This window comes from Cavia porcellus, unplaced genomic scaffold, assembly GCF_034190915.1.
Source record: "Cavia porcellus strain 051 isolate PalLab524CR breed Dunkin Hartley unplaced genomic scaffold, mCavPor4.1 scaffold_32, whole genome shotgun sequence".
Classification (NCBI taxonomy): Eukaryota; Metazoa; Chordata; class Mammalia; order Rodentia; family Caviidae; genus Cavia; species Cavia porcellus.
Window position 1 is genome coordinate 19,235,097 of NW_026947515.1, and position 17,157 is coordinate 19,252,253.

Below are 17,157 nucleotides of genomic sequence, written 5' to 3' on the forward strand. Positions count from 1 at the left end.
GGTCCCCAGAGAGTAGAAAGAAGTGACTTTTCTTCCTCACCTTATGACAGATACCAAAGACTGGCGCCTGAAGCTGTAAGCCCGGGGCGCCTGCCAGGGATGCACAGAAGCTGCTTGCTGGAAGCCCCTGGGCTTGGCCACAAGAGGCTGTCATGCTTCTCTCTGTGGGCACCACATGGGCACCTTGTAGGCACCTCAGTGAGCACACAACGATCCTTTGAGGTAGAGAGCTCTGTCCTCATCATCATCACCACAGGAACCCTGGAAGTCATTTACCCCCAGTCACGAAGCCAGCAGGAGGCAGGGCCTAAACGCAAAGCCTGTGTCTTGAACAGCAGTGACACTAAGAAGTCCCTCACACCCTGTTTCACCCTGGACCAAAAAACAGTCTTCAACTTGCTCCCTCAGATGTTAGGCCTGTGATTGGGACCTGGAAGGAACAGAGAAATTGTCACTTCTTTCAACCTTCAGGTCCCCTAAAATGTCACTCTGTGACCCTTGAGCTCTCTTCCTACCCTGATGGTTTATCCTAAGTGGGCCTACAGAACCTGTGTCCTCAGCTTAAGATCCTAGGAGTCCAGCGATGGCATAGCAGGTCTCCAGCCCAAGCTGGGCTGAGGGGCAGGTGACCCCGGCATCCATTCAAAGGTCTACACTTTGGGTATAACCTCCCTCTTTAGCACAAGGATCCTGCTGTCCTCCTTCCGGAAGCCCAGGGCAGATGGGAGAATGGACAAAGGTCAGAGCCAACTGGCAGGTGGTACAGCTGCACACTGCAGACCTGAGACTCATGCAAAGATGATGCACTGAGATACCTAAACAAGCACAACCCCATGGGCTGGGGATTTACTCAGTGGTATAAACACCTACCTGGTGAGCACAAAGTTGTGAGTTCGATCCCCGGTACAAAAAAAAAAAAAAGCACGACCCTGAGAAGGCACCTAGCCCGGACCAGACATGTCATCATGCCACAGATGCCTATAATCTCAGCAAGTGGGACAGACAGGAAAATAAACACACTAAACCAGCTTTCCTCAGCGCTTACCCACTTTTCTTATCCTCCCCAGTGTCTGTCTTTGCCTTTCTGCCTCCGTGACTGTCTCTCTGCATCTGTGTCTCTCTGTCTCCACCTCTGTCTGTCCCTGTCCTTCTCCCTCTTTCTGTCTCAGTCCCTACTTCCTATTTGCCCAAGCAGTGGCTCAGAGGCAACGGTGGGAGATAAGGAAGAAATTTTAGAGGCGGCATAAAAATTGGGTTAAACCTGCAAAATGCAACAGGCCATTTTTAAGGAACGCCTGGAAAAGGATGGCCTCCTGATGAGAAAATGAGGAGCAGAGGTTCTTGGGTTCTGCCCTGTCATTTTATAAAGAAACGGAGGCCTCAGAAGGGGAAAGCCTTGCAAAGCCAGTTTTAGGCTTACAGATCCCCAGCCCTCTGCAAACCTTGGCCACTGTGGAGCAGAGGAAGAGAGAGGTGTCTGCAGGTTGAGAGTAAGGGACGTGAAGAGGAGGGTGCACTGGTGACAGGAAAAGGGGTGGTGGCCAGAAGGCAAGGGGCAGGTGACACACCTTCCTGTGCAAACCTTGGAACCAAGTCGTGGCTGCTGTCGCTCAGTCTCGTTTAACTTTTTATGGTTGAAGTAAACTTCATATTGCATAAAATGTACCATTTTACAGTGAACCAGTCAGTGGAATTTAGGAATACACAGTGTTACTCAACCATCGCCTCTAATTCCAAAACATTTTTACCATCTCAAAAAGGCACCCTGGACCCAATCCCTTAGCTCCTCTTTGGCTCTGGGTTTGCCTCTTCTGAGTATTCCACATAAAGGGTTCCACATTCACACAGGAGGTGAATAAATGTGTCACTAGTGTCTTTTACGTTATCTTGGTTCACCCAGGAAGCAAATGGGTCACTGCGTCAAGCCTCGAGTGACATTCCATTGCATAGACTTACCACATCTGTTTCTCCATGATCCGTTATCCTCTGACTACACTCGCAGTTAACTGGGAACAAGATAACGTGGAATCTTCTATTGTGATTTTTCTGAGAATGGTGGAAAGGGGGTGGAAGGAGCAGGGGTGAGTGTAGAGAGGTGAGCTGCTGGGGAGGAGCCGGGGAAGAGCGCCCACAAACCTTCAGCTCCTTCCTTATGGTGCAAGGCTGAGCATCCGGAGCCTTCCAGACCCAAAGAGACAGAGACATGCGCAGATGAGACCCCGGGTCCCCTTAGCTCTCAAAGAACAGGACCTTCTTAGGCTGGAGGATGGGGGAGCCTCTGCCCAGCGGAACTCATTTCCTGTACAGCTGCCTGGCTATCTTGGGCTGCCACTGAGAGGTCTGGATACAGATGAGGGAATCCCAATCTCCTGGTCCACAGAGTTCTTTGTGCACCACATGGACCTGCTTGCCACGTGGAATGCCTGCCAGTTCCTGAGCACCTATCCACGGCAGCACATCTAGGCTCACTGAAAACCTGTGCAGTAGGCAAATGGGAATCCGACAGGCGCCCTGCCCAAGCCGGGGCCTGACTTTGATCCTTCCTGTCCTGCCACCTGGGAGCAGGTTCCCACAGTTCTGATGCTCTCCCCCTCCTCACACCTTTCCTTTCTCCTTCCACCAAGTCTCTGCCCAGGAGAGCCAACTGGCTGCTCTAGAAGGCGGGGTTCCCGGGATGGGGTGCAGAAAGGTGGGAGTGTGGAGCTCCCACAAAAATATCCTAGTCTTTGCTCCTGCATAGAGTGCCTCCCAACAGAAACTCAGTCTTCCGGGGGCTCCAGGTTCCCTCTGGTCCAGGGAGTTTCTCGTCTGAAGGAGATGAAGGTCACGTGACCTTCTGCCATCTGTCCCCATCCTCCTATTCCTGTCACTCATGACAAAACAATTTGGAAATGAATAATTTAGGGTCCAGAGTACTCTTTTAAGTATAGGAAGGGCTGCTCAACCTCCTTTTGGCAGTTGAATTAATAGCATGGATTAATCTGAACCCTGAGAAAGCCATTCACAGTTTAGGGCTTCAGAGAGGCTCTCTGTGATGCAGCCACCCCAGGAGAAAGAATTATTGCCCCCACGTTACACATGAGAAAACTGAGGGCCAGAGAGCTTCAGTAAACCCTTTAGAGTCACACAGCTAGTAAAAGCAAGCTGGGTTTGGTCTTTTGAGATTAAACCCCATCTCTAAGCTAATGTGTCACCATGGGGTCTTGTAGACCCGGGTATGGGGTACACAGGTCATGATTTGGTCCAGGTTGGCGTTAAGAGTCAAGGGCTGATCTTCCACCCGGGCTCACCCTTGCTGTGAGCTCTGACTGCTTGCTTTCTGGGTGTAACTGCAGCTGGAGCCCCTGCAAGGCGTTTCCCGGCCGCGCTCAAGCCGCGCTAGGGGGCGCCAGGCACCCGCCGGGCCAGACGAACCGGACTCGGCGCCAGTGACTCAGCGGAATCACTGTCCGCGGTTCTGGCCGGATATAGGAGGAGCGCCCTTACCTGCCTCGAGTTAGAAGTTTAAACTGGCTCTAACAGCAGGTGCGGCCCTGCTGCTTTGTGAATGCTGAACGCATTGCAGAGGGGCAAATTTTATGGCGCGAGCCTATTTCCATAAAGTGTTTTTTGGTTTTGGGATAAGGGGGTATTTTTTAAAAACCTTAAATGAAGCTGGGCATGGTGGTGCATGCCTGTAATCCCAGCACTCTAGGAGGCTAAGGCAGGAGGAGCTCAACTTCAAGCCCACTCTGGGCAACTCAGACCCTGTCTCAAAATTTAGAAAGAGCTGGGGATATAGTGCAATCCAAAGGCCCCGTTGTTCAACTCTCAGTACCACAAAAATAAAACTAAAACCAACAACTCCTAAAGGAGTATCTGGCAGATAACTTGAAAAGTCAAGTAGAGATAAACCTAGTGGCCCCAAATAACTTTAAAACAACTTTGTTCTGAAGGTTATTTTTAGCTCAGGCATCTCTCCTCTGCTCTGGTCCTTTTTCCTGCCTCCCACGCTGCCCTATATTGGCGGTCATTTAGGTGGGAACAGGATTCCCCAATTATGATAGACATCACGTTTCAGGCACTTCCAGGCTTTGGCTCGTTTAATTCCCGCAACAGCCAATTACAGTATTATGCTTATATTGACAGAGCAGAAAGGTTGAGAATACTGGTCACACTCACACAGTATCGATGTAATGGAGCTTGGTACCAGAAGCTGACTGTTGAACTGATAAGTGATTGAAACTGTTGATGACAGTATCTGATGACAGCTAAGGAACATGAAGACACTCACTCCACCAAATGGATGCTCTAGTTTCCTCTGAGAACTTGTTCCTCGTGTTTACATGTGCCGTCCATGTCCCTGTAAGACACCAAGGCTGTGACAGGCAGAAGGCATCCGAGCCTCCTCCTGAGTGCTGGGTCTTGAGGAAATCCCTCTGTGAAGGACACAGAAAGTCAGGAGGACAAGGAGGAGCCTTGGGGCTGAAATAACATCCTTCCGAGACTAAATCCTGGCTACTTGGATGCCACAAGTGCTTGCTATCAGCTGGTCCCTAACTTGGAGTATCTGAGGAGCCTCATCTGCTTCTGTCCTCCCCTCTCTTCCAGAAGGTAAAGGGCTGGAGGGATGTCAGCATTGCCAACTTCTGAGGAGCTACGGAGCTGTGGGCTCATCACAGCATACTTTACCACAGAATGTTCTAGAACTGAATAGAAGATTTCTAAGGGAACTGCCAAATTAAATGGGGAGAAGATAAGGAACACACAGGAAGGAAAGAGTTGGCAGGTGAGAAGACACTGGAATGGTTTGGGGCTTGATCCAAGGAGAACCAGCAATCACATATGAAAGGATGAATCAGGCCCCTTTGGGGAGGTGGCAGTGCTGCTCTGTGTACCCTGAGGGGTTGTGGCTGCTGTCAGCTGGCTGAGGGCCATCACCACAGAAAATTCCAAGATTGAATCCGAGAGACAATTCTGATTGTAAGTTGAAGTTTTCTAGTTTTTGTTTTTGTTTAACTAAAAGCTTCTCCTTGTAACTACTAGTGAAGCCAAATGCTGTTTGCAAAAGCTGTTCTGCTCAGCTGGGCATAGTGATGCATGCCTGTGATCTCAGCACGCTGCAAGGCTGAGGCAGGAGGATGACAAGTTTGAGCCCAGCTTGGGCAGCTTAGTAGCTTAGCAAGACCATGTCTCAAAAGAGGGCTGAAGATGTAGCTCAGTACTGGAAAATAAATAGCCTGCAGATACAGCTCAGTGCAAAGTGCCTTTGTTCAGCCGGCAAAACTGAAAAGCCTAACAGTGTGAAAGAAGAAAGCCCCCTGAGTACTGCTGGCACTTTGAGGCAACCTGGCAGATAGTTCTCCAAACATGATTGTCCCTAATCACACCATATTACCAGCTAATCCATAGTCACTTAACAATATACTGGTGCTGATAAGCTTGATCATAACTTTCAGTTGAACTCCAGTAGGTAGAACTTCTAGTGTCACTGTCATGGGGGAGGCCAGGGCTGCTGGCTTCCAGTTCTAACAGGCAGCAATTGGTCCAGAGTCCCACACAGCGTTGTACTTAAATGTGCTGGGGAGTGAGGCTTTAAGCCATGCATACTCTTCCCTTAATTATAAGAGTGCTCAATAGCCAGGCCCTGTTTACATTTTTATCTCATGCAATCCTCACTCCCACCTATGTGAAGCAGGAAATGTAACTGTCTTATTATGCCATTTTATACACAGAGGACCAGCTGCCCAGGGAGAGAAGATATGGGTGGCTGTGAAACTGCAGTCTTAGCATTGATGCTGGATATGTCTGTCTTCAGAGACCCACACCAGTGACCCAAGAAGCACACTGTAAACTCTAATGCAGGAGGAGCTGCTCCAATCATACTTCTGAGAGCTGTAGAGGTAATTGTAGCTCTATTTTGCAAGTAGGGAAATGGGCACAGAGCTAAGGGACCTCAAGTGGACCCAGAGACAGTGCAGAGGTGGAGAATACCTGGCATGTGGTGTTTTCCTGGAGGATCAGCATGGGAATGAAAGTCTGGAGAGTGAGAGTTGGAACTGTGGGTTGGAAGTGTGCCAGTGACATGGGGGATGTGGCTGGGCAATGGCCACTTGCCAAGAGCATTATGGGAACGCAGAAGCAGCTGCTCCTCTTTTAGCCACCATCAGGACTTACTAGTAGCTCTTGGGCTGTCCTTTTCAGAAGACACCTTGTGGACATGGGACAGTCTCATCTTCACAGCATACACCCTCCATCCTGCACCCTTCACCGGGGGCCACAGTGAGCCTGGAGGGTCCCTGGTCCCCAGCCTGGCTTGCTCTTGGTCTTGATGCTCTCCCATGAAGCCAGACCTCATGATTTGGAGATGCCATCTTTGGAGGTGCACTGGGAGTTTGCTCCCCCCAACCTAGTTCCTCTTAGAATATACCTAGTCCAGTCTTGTTAGCTGGATGAAAGACTGGACTCCCAGGCCTTGGCCTTGGTTCAGGTGTCGATTCTGAATATTTCAGGGAGAGCCTGGTCCTTTGCTCAGTCTCTTCCATGGGTTAGAGTGGAAAGATCATCCGGATGGAGTCAGAAGCCCAGGGTTCCAGTCAGTCAGGCCCACTCACATGGTGGCTGGTTCAGGACTTGCTGCTGTCAGTGGGCGATTCTTCCTTTGTAACTGGGGGGTGGTGGTGCTACACATGTCTCATAGAGTGGCTTTGAGGGTGACTAAAAAATGCATGTAAAAGACAGTATTTAGTAATGTGCTATTCTAGACTGATGAGGCACTGTCATTGTGATATACTGTAGTGAACGAGGGAAAGACAGAGGAGGCTTAACCTGAAAAAAATCAATTTAGGGGCCTACATGAGAGTCTTTGCAGAATCTGCCTTGATGGAGGGGAAGGGAAAATAGGCAGAGGCCACAGGCAGGTTGGCTCCACCTAGAGAGCAGGGAAAGGGAGGGGACTTCTAGAAGGTCTCATTAGAGGTGGAGGTGAATTCTAAGAGAACAGTGTCCTAGATCCTCAACCGTTTGGTGCTATGCCCAAATGAATCACAGTAAGCAAGAGAGGATGTGGCAGGTGATCAGAGGGGACAGAGGGTCTGGAACTTTTCATGCCAAAGCCTCAGCCTCCTGGCAGTATGCCCAGAAGCAATGGGGGAAGGAGGCATTTGAACAGCCCAAAATGGCCTCTTTTTGACATGACATTTCATTAGATGAGATCAAGGAGGACAGAGAGGGAAGAGGGAGGGAAAGACGGCGGTTTCTAAAATACCCTCACTTTTATTTTTTGAGTCTGAAGACATCCTGAAAGATTCTGGGGAGAGGAAGATGCAGACACAATCGCTAATTAGCAGCTCTCCCTTGGTAATGAACAGCCTGGGTTCAGAGTGGTCTCAGGATGGAAAATATATAGTGGTAACACATAAGAAATGTCATAATAGGGCATGCACACCATCCCCAAATTCTCTTTGACAGAGGTGCCCAGCCCCTTCAGTGTGGTGGCATTGGGGCGAGAGTTCACAAGGGTGCAGTGCATACTGTGGTCAGGCTACCCAAGTCCACTCTGGATCTTTCAGATCCAGAGTGCTGTGTGACCCCGAGCAAGTCACCAAAGTCACAGAATTTCAACTGTCTTGTCTGCAAAAAGAGAATTAAAAGAATTAATACACATCAAGGGCTTTAAAAGCTTTATCAGTGACAGCTATGGTTGTTATCATTAAAACCTCATCTTCCATTAATTCAGCCAAATCTTTCTGTGATCTATTTGTACTTTTAGACTAAATAGCTCTCAGGGCAAAGAGCCCTCCCGTCCCGGATGCTGGCATCGGAAGGGTTTGCCCAATTTTGATTAACATGATGCTTTGTACCAGCTTGTGCCTGAAGAGGCGCCTGCAGTTAATTCTAGAATTTGGAGTCCGCCAGGAAAGAAATGCCCAGAAGCAAGAGAGTGTGATACTCGGCGGATCTCTCTAAGGGCTGTTGTTTGAAAATACCCAGGGCACGTGATGCCCCCTTGGCCCTCCTGGTGCAGCCTCTGGCCAGCCAGGGCAGATGGTGGACCCAGTGAGATCATCTCATGGTCTCGTGACACTCTGGGGGCTTAGCCAAAACGCTGTCCTGGTGCACTCTGTGTGAAGTCAACTGCTTTGCAAGGGAGATGAAGGAGCAGCCTACACACTGGCCTAGAGAGATCCTGCCATCAGTGAGACAAACAGTAGAATAGATAAGTGCATGAATAGAATTTTTATAAACAGGAAAATAATGCATGTATTTGAGTGCGTAGACAGAAAATACTAAAGAATATAAGCAGAACAAGTGTTTTCTCTGGGAAGGAGGTTCACGAGGGAGACTCACTTGTGTCAGTGCATATGTTTTTTACTCATTATACAGTTTTTAAACATGTATTATAGGGCTGGGGATTTAGCTCAGTGGCTTAAGTGCTTCCCTGGTAAGCGCAAGGTCGTGAGCTTGATCCCCAGTACCAAAAAACCCACAAAAACCCACATATTATATTTATTTGATAAAGAACAATAAATACATTACCACTGTGGCAAAACAAAACCCCTATACCAGAATCATGGACCACTGAGGATCATCCCACAGTGCAAGTGCAGTCTGCATTGGTTAAAATGGACATATCAGAAATTTGGTCTAAGTGGTCATGGTTGCATGTACCTGTAATCCCAGCGCTCAAGCAGATTACAAGTCTGAGGTCAAGTTGGGCAATTTAGCAAGACCCCGTCTCAAAAGGTAAAAAGGGCTGGGTTGTAGCTCAGTGGTAAAGCGCCTCCCTACTATGCATGAAGCACTGGGTTCCATTCTTAGCAACTATAAAAATATAAATACATATATACATAGATACATGTTAGGGAAAGACAGGAAGAGGAAGCTTAGGCACATTTAGAGTCCAGGCCCCAAGAACATGCTGCAGAAGCAATAGCCTTGCTCAGTCCCAGTGTCCACTGGCCAGCAGAAAAGCTGAAGGATGGCCTAGACTGTTTGTGTTTGGAAGAAGACATTTTGGTTGCATACTTGGAAGGATGCGAGAATGAGAAGATAAAGTAGAAAGGTGAAAAAGCCTGGAGAATGTAGAAATAAGAATCTAACTGGAAAATGACAAACATTTCACTTGTGGATGGAAATGTGTAGGCATATGTGTGCCTGTGAGTGTATGAACACCTCACACTCATTAAGAAGAAGACCCAGTGTTATGATTTGTGTCTGGATGCCCCCAAAGCCTCATGGATCATGGGGGGAGGCTTTTTGGAGGCAGCTGAATCCAGAGTTTGTGACTGATTCATAGTCCAATGCTGGGATTAAAAATATGAGTACTACACTCTCACTGTCTTGCTGCTTTTGCTGACCTCCACTACTCTGGTCACCAAGAACTGTTGTCCTTCTGCCAAACCACCCTGCTTTGGAGCCAGCCAATTGTGGACTGAAACTTCTACAAACTGTGAGCTAGGGCTGGGGATTTAGCTCAGTGGCATAAGCATCTGCCTGGCAAGTATGAGATCGTGAGTTCAATCCTTGGTACAAAAAAAAAAGTGGGCTTTCCCCCTTGAACTTTGGGTGTTGGTATTTTTTTTTTTTTTTTTTGTCTTTTTCCTTTTTATCGGTACCGGGGATCAAGCTCACGACTGCCTGCTTGCAAGGCAGGTGCTTATGCCACTAAGCTAAATCCCCAGCACTGGTATTTTTTTAAAAATACATTTTAGCAACTTTTTTTAAATTTTAATTTTTTTGTCTTTTTGTTTTTTTTATCGGTACCAGGGATTGAACTCACAACCACACACTTGCAAGGCAGGCACTTATGCCGCTGAGCTAAATCCCCAGACTGGGTGTTGGTATTTTGTCTCAGCAAAGAGAAAAGTAACTAAGACATTAAAGAAATGAGAACTCTGGCTTGTGCTGCATGCTCCCCTGTGTCTGAGGCTTCTGGATCTTCCCAGGCTCTCAGGAGTTACTATCAAGATCAGACAAGAATACTGAAATGGCTGAATTATAGCATAAGTTAGGATGGTATGGAATGGACAAAAGTTGCAGAGAAGGCTGAAATTCAATTTATTTTCTTTGGCTAAATCTGAAAATAGAGATGCCCTATGGGCCTGGGGCTCCCAATCGGCCTGAGGCTCCAGTGTGGACATGCCTCAGCATCCCCTCTCCTGTCTCTCAGTAGGAGCCCCCGGCCTCCTAGACTGAAAATAGTTCACCCCAAGGAATAGCGTCTATACAAATGTCTCTGCTAGCCAATCTGGCTTTGGCTCAAACTGAGTTACTGGCAAAAGTTTGTGCTTAAAACCCTTCACAAAGGTGGTTTCCCATTGTCTGTACATACTCAGAAGCTTTTCTGGAGGACATGGGAGCCAGGTGGGAATCCCAGAAGTCAGAGGTGTGGTGGAATGTGGAGATGTGGCCCACTAGGAGCAGAGGGACACCAGGAAAAATGCCTGGCCAAAAGGCACCTTCTGACATGAGTGCACTGTATAGGATGGCAGCTCAGACCATCTATGCCGGACAGGCACATGACATCACATCCTGTCTTAACCCATTAAAACACAGAGTGGGCCACACACAGTGAAAACGGGCAAATGAACAGGAGAGGGTTGTGGCTGGGGAAGGCAGACAGGCTGCTGAGATGGACAGTGGCTTTGAGATGGGCCCTTCCTCACTACAGGCCCAGGCAGCATGTACCACACCACCCTCCTGAAGCTTGGGGTGTGCAGAGCAACCTTGGCAAACACTTCAGTTGCCTTGGGAGACAGCAACACCACCATGTCTTCATGTTTGAAGATTTCACCACTCACATCTCCCAGGTGCCACTTCTGCATCAGCAGGATCAGGCAGGGAACCCATGCATTAGTCACCTGGGCAGAAACCACTGACCCCCGTCGTCCCACTCTCTCTCTGCACTGGAGTTGATCTTCGCTGTGGTGTCAGAGCAACTGGTGATTGCTCCAGTTGGCTCTCAGCAGATGGTAATCACCTTGAGGGTGGAGACTTTCGTGGGCATTTTATAAAACTGCTATAAACTATTCAGCACGTGGTCCAGTGAGGCTTGGTGTAAGACAACTGTTGCATGGGTGCCTAGACACACTAAAGAATCAATTTAACTGTATGTTGCCCCTCCCACTTATCAGTGACAGTAGTCTGACTGTCTGGCTTTCACATATGCTGCCACACACACACTTCAAGCTTTATCAAAGCAGTTCGTGCTTCTAAAAGATTCTGGCTCTACTGAGCTCCCCTGAGGCCCTGTGAACACCTGCTGGGTGGTGCTGTAACTGCTGGGTTAGCTGGGTCTGATACTTGGATGCTCAAACCCTGTGTGTGTGTGTGTGTGTGTGTGTGTGTGTGTGTGTGTGTGTGTCTGTGTCTGTGTGTGTGTATACAAAACCGCATGCTTTCCCAGTGAGTCTTCCACACTTTCCCACTCCCACCTGGCACAAGGAGCCCCATGGGAAACACTGCTGAACCACTGAGGCTCCTGCAGGGCCTGGAGATAGGTTTCAGTGGGCTGAGGGAGGAGACAGGGCAATGTTACCCGCTAACGCTTCCCAAGCCTGCAGCTCGGAGCCTGCTCACACCTGACAGCAGCCTCCTCTCAAGGTCTTGAACTCGCAATGATCCTCCTGCCTCAGCCTCCTAGGTGCTGGAATTACAGGTGTATGCCACAGTGCCCAACAAATATTCACTGTATATTTTGATCACATCCTTTAATTTCCTTGTTTACTGGGCAGCAGGGTGAACAGGAGGGACTTGAACTTGTCATCTTTGGGGGCATGGTCTCTATTTTGTTTGTCTCCCCACCTCCAAATAGACTTCTTCCCCTGCTATCTGTCTGAATGATTCTACTTGGCTAAGACAGAATCATATAATCCTGAGTTTTCAACAGTCTCTGATTAGCACTCTTCTAGAAGTGGTCATCTAGTTGTTCTGGAATACTTCCAGTGACAGAGAGCTCACTATCTCTAAGGGCCTCATTCAGTTTTTGGTATTTTTGACTGACAAATGTTTTTCTTCATATGGTTGGAAACTTTCCCTGAAATTTGGGTAAACTGGTCCTGCTTAGCCCACTGGAACCACACAGAACATGCCAGTCCTTCCTAGGGAGGCCTTCTCACATCCAACCTCCCGTCCCCCGCCCCTGCCCTGTTCCTTACACTGCCCAGACAGGAGGCAGCCTTAGGGTATCAAAAGGAACTTTAAGCTCTAACAATGCAACTATGACAGTGACATCATCCCCTGAGCACTTCTTATATGCTGGGCACTCTGAGTAAGCAATCAAATCCTCACCACAGCCTAGGATGGAGATCGTGTTCTCAATCCCCGATTCACAGGCAGTGACTCTACAGCACAGGTGACAGGTAATTTTCCTGCAGTCCCACAACTCATCAGCTGCAAAGCCAGAAGTCAGACCTAAGCCAGAAGAAGCTGTCCCTGAAGATACCCAGAGCAAGGCAGGAAGCCACTGTCCTCACATCATCAGATCTAGGCACTTTGTGCTACAGGGAAAATACATTTCTGCTTTCTTACAACCTCTAGGCCATAAAAGTATAAGCCTGTAGAATACTGCCATTCAGGGGCTGGGGATTTAGCTCAGCGGCATAAGCACCTGCCTTGCAAGCAGGCAGTCCTGAGTTCGATCCCCGGTACTGATTAAAAAAAAAAAATACTGCCATTCTTTGCTCCTTTCAATAGTTTCTTACTCTTTCTTCTCTTGGAGGCCCTAGAACAATTCTAGGGATCACAACTTTGCTTCCAAATAGGGAGAAGAGTATGATCTGATTCCCTCCAGCTACACAAGCAATGAGCAAAAATACAACGTAGGGAGTTAGATCATTAAATACATCTCTCCCAGGAGGTGGAAGAAACTAAGACCAGCACCATGCTGTGCTCAGAGGGAACAAGGCACAGATGTCAGGAGAAAGCCCCACCCATGCAGGCCATGGCCGCACTCAGATGTGGTCAGGGGACAGCGGGGGAGTGGTGTGCCTTTTCTATGACTCAGTCCTCGGAGGTTCAGGTAAAGTTACAAGGCATGGGTATCAGCTAAGGATCTGCCACCCACAGTTCAATTCCTCAGTTCGAGAGAGCAAGGGGAGGAATAGAAACCTTCCTGAAAAGTCCATCTCAAGTTACACAACACTATTATTTCCTTTGCCTTCTGTGGCTTATCATTTGGGCACCATTTTCCCGGGAGTCATGAAATGACTTATAGACAACGTTCAAGGGATGAAGAAAGCCTGAACACCTCGAGTCAATGGTTAAAAAATATTTTCGGAGGTGTTGGGGATGAAACTCAGGCAAGAAAATGAGTTCTGCCCTGGCCCTGCAGAAAGGAGCCCAGCCTTGAATTCTTCTAACCTTAGCCTGATAAAAGCTGCATGGATTTCTGACCTCCAGAACTGTTAGATAATACATTTGTGGAAGGTCTTCTCCAGAATGTGCTAGCTTAAGTCACTAAATTTGTGCTAACTTGCCATGGCAAATAGAAAATGAAAACGGTTAACTTTGATAAATCAGCTTATGAATGTAGACTACACTTCAATGACAACTTGACTTTGGGGGCAAGAAAAGGAAGAAAAAGACTTGGACAGTACATCTATCAGGTGGCAGGCGCTGTGTGTCATTTACCACCCTCAGCCCCACCCCTCGAGCTCTCCAGAGCACTGCTAGCCAGGCAGGCATTGACAGCTGCTTGGCAGCTGATGACTTCGAACATTTCTAAGAGGATGAGGTGCTTGTCTGGAGCCTCAGCTGCCAAAGGGGCAGAGCCAGGATTTTAAGAGGTCTGTTTGCCTCCAGAGCACTGTGCTTCATGGTGTGGGCCTCCTTTCTTGACATGCAAGCTAACAGGTACCCAATGCCCCAGCACCTCCTATTTCTGGTTGTGCTTTCAGAGGGCCCCAAATGACAGCCACCTCCTCTCTGCACCTCCTGTGGAGTCCTCTCCTCCCTTCTCTCCCATATCAGAAGCTGCTTGCTTCCGGGAGGGACTGGGATTACAGACCAGTGCAAAGGTAGGGGGAGGCCTCTCCTTCCACAGCTCCTTCTGTGGCCCCAACCTTTGTATAGCGTAACAGTGAGACATAAAGGAAGAATGCCATGCATGCTGGACTCTGCTGGAAGAGGAGGGAAGTCAGGGAAGTCTGCCCCTTGAGTATGGGCCACATGAATGACTGTTAACCATTGACTTCTCACAGCATTATGCACTTGCAGATGAGGTGTGGGCACTGCGTAGAACAGGGAAAGCACCTTTTGCTCCCTCAACCAAGAACCAGATGGGAGAACAGGCCTCACTCAGGTGGGAAGAGGCAGTGGAGGCCTCATCTCTGGACTCTGCACTGCTGTGTATCCCAGGCACGGTGCTGGGTGACACATGTGGCTCTCACAGCCTCCTGGCCATTCAGCAGGATGCCTGTGATTGGTCTGTCACAAGAGAAAGCTTTGGGAGAAGTCCAAACATGGCTAGTTATTGATGTAATTGCAGGAGGGCCTTTTTGCTGCTTGAAGGGTAAAAGCCAGTTAATTAACAGCCACTGCTTTATGCTTATAAGGCACAAATTCAGACCCATCCATTAGTCTTTTCAGTTAAGATTACTTAAATGAAAGCTGCCAAGCTAGAGCTGTAGGGAGCATCTATTATTAATGCATAGAGAAAAGCCAGCTCTGAGGTGATGGGCTGGTGAGTTACAACACACTTAGAGGTGGATATGGGAGCAGATTCAGGCCTGTCAGTTATGTAATAAAGTTTATAGTGGGTTTCTATAATGTATGCACAAAATGCATTATTGATGCAGTGTGCAGGAGTTGTGTGTGTCAGGCTCATGATGGGCAGATACATCCCCAATCCCCAGCAGTCCCAGGACACCTGTAGGTAGGACAGTGGGCCAGGCAGGGAGAGGATAGTATGAACAGGATGAAGCTGGCCCATTGGCCCAGCTCCGGCTGAACAGCTGGACAGACCTTGGGAACTAGGGTAGTGCACAGATATTATGAGAAAACCATGTAGCAGATGACCACCACCCAAAACCCAAATAAATGAGCAGATATGGTTCTGTCCTTGAATATGCTCAGCTAGGCTGGGGAGGGAAGTGTGAAAATAATGACCAATATAAGGATCTTTTCAGAACAAAGTGAGCCATCCATGGTTAACATAGTTTATGCAATGGTGCATACTGTATGCAGGGCTTCAGGCTGGGAAAAGTATGGAAAATGTGTTCTCTGCTTTTCAGAGTTTGGAAGGGGTATGAAAGGAGGAAGTCCAAGGCCACAGCAGAAGGAGAAAGAGCAGGCTGGTGTGAGCCCTAAATGTCTGTGACCTGGAGCTGTGTATGGAATAGATGCTAGAGACACAGGCTGTGGAAGCTGAGAGCAGATTAGACTCAAGAAGATTGGAGAGAGAGAGCTTCAGCTATAAGGTTTGAAAGGCAGGTAGGCTTACAGGGGCACAACTACTTTTCTGGGCTACAGAGAGGGCGTAACAAAGCCACCATCAGGAAAAGGACATCTCTGAGCAAACAAATGCCACTGGTCAAAGGGTGATGGTTAAGAGACAGGGCATTTTGGAGGAGCCAAAATCAGAGAAATGTGAAGCCAAGAGCCAGCTAAAAGCACATACCAGCATCAGGGGGACAGTCTCCTAAGGATCCACAGCAGCTGCAGGCTCTCTCTGGGTGCTGTGTGCTGGAGATTAGCAAAGGACAGAGAGCTTGCAACCTGAAGTTGGCTCTGGGGTCCTGGCAGAGCTGCTAATTCTTGCACAGTCCAAATTCCTGAACCGTCTCTGAGTTCCGAGGGTGTGGGGATGACAAGCAAACTGAACCTGGTTGTGTGCCTCTCTGACGGCTTTTCCAGGATGATCCTTGGACCAGGAGCACTGGCAAGTTATGTAATTAAGCTGCAAGGCAGCCCCAGCCAGAACTTCCTCATTCAAAAAAAGCTGTAGCAAACAGAGCGTCTGAGTAGGAGGGGAGAGAAGGAGGGAAAAGGGACCAAGGGTGGGGCCGAGGGAGGAGATGCAGTCCAGGCCCAAGAGGGGCTGCCCATACTGCTGCGGAAAGGAGACGCCTCCTGGGAGGCACAATTCTTGGCACAGCAGTAGCTGTCAAAATCAGCAGAGCCCATCGCAGTGGATTTTTAAGTTCTATCTTAGGGACTTTGGACACAGCAGCCTTCCCAAGGGAGATCTGCCCTGGAACGCTGGGCTTGCAAGCAGCTAGCTCTTACATCAGTCTAGCCAGAGAAGGGCGAAAACACACATAATTGTCTAAACAGAAGTGTTTCCCTTGGCTTTTCCCAATTATTAACCCAAGGCTGCTGGACTATGTAGGACTGGAGGTCCCTCTAAGGGGAGAAAATAGCCTCAAGTCCAAGGTCCAGCTTCTGTCTAGTCATGAAAAGAGGGCCCCACTTTGCAGATGAGCCAACAGTGGAACAGCAAGATGTGCAGTCACCCAGCTGCAGAAGAAGTAAAGAGGTTGGCTGCTGCCCCAGCCTGGGCTCCGCAGGCTGACCAATGCCAGTGTAGTCTGCCATGTTTGCAAAAGTGCTGACCCTGAGTAGGCTGGACACATTCTCAACTGAATGGCTGATGGTGCCATTTGGGCTATTGCCCCCCACCCAGTTTTTTGTTGTTTTTTTTTTGACACAGGGTCTCACTTTTTTTTAATTGTAGTTTTTATTTTTAAAATGATGATTTTCCTTATCTCCTGTCTACTTATCTTTATTTCTACCCTACTATTACTGTGGATGATGGGGCCCTGGACATTTTTCTAGGATCTTATGGCAAATGAGCAGAAGAACTGGACATGGCACATGACAGTAAGGTAAAAACAAAAATGTTTTAATCTGGTAACGATAGGCTCAGAGTGAGCCAGCTCATGTGGGCAGAAAGGAAAATTCAAGCCTTGCTTTGTAATTGGGGCTGGGCTTAAACTCTGTGTAGCCCTGGCTGGGCCTCAAACTCAAAGCAATCCTCCTGCCTCAGTCTCCTGAGTCCTGGGATTACAGGCATGTGCCACTATGCCTGGCTCCAAAACTTTTAAAATTAAATTAATACCCACCATGTAAACTACTCTCTAAAAAGCAGAATGTAAGTGCATCATTTATACTCAACACATGATCTTTAAATGTCCTAGTGACAACTAATGACCATGACTGAAGGGAACAAACCAGGAA

The 17,157-nt window shown here is 48.3% G+C and overlaps 1 protein-coding gene across 10 annotated transcripts in view; it reads right to left on the reverse strand.

Annotated features, from left to right (window-relative positions):
* Positions 1-17,157, reverse strand: part of Mapt (microtubule associated protein tau) — a 97,087-nt gene that overhangs the window by 50,680 nt on the left and 29,250 nt on the right. The window contains exon 1 of one of the 10 annotated variants that reach the window (XM_063242367.1): positions 15,599-15,782. The exons of 8 other annotated variants lie outside the window; for them this stretch is intronic. The gene's annotated coding sequence lies outside the window, so the exon portion shown is untranslated. Of the gene's footprint in view, positions 1-4,161; positions 4,337-15,598; positions 15,783-17,157 lie in introns of those variants that run through there. One more of the 10 variants, XM_063242366.1, reaches the window with a different exon arrangement.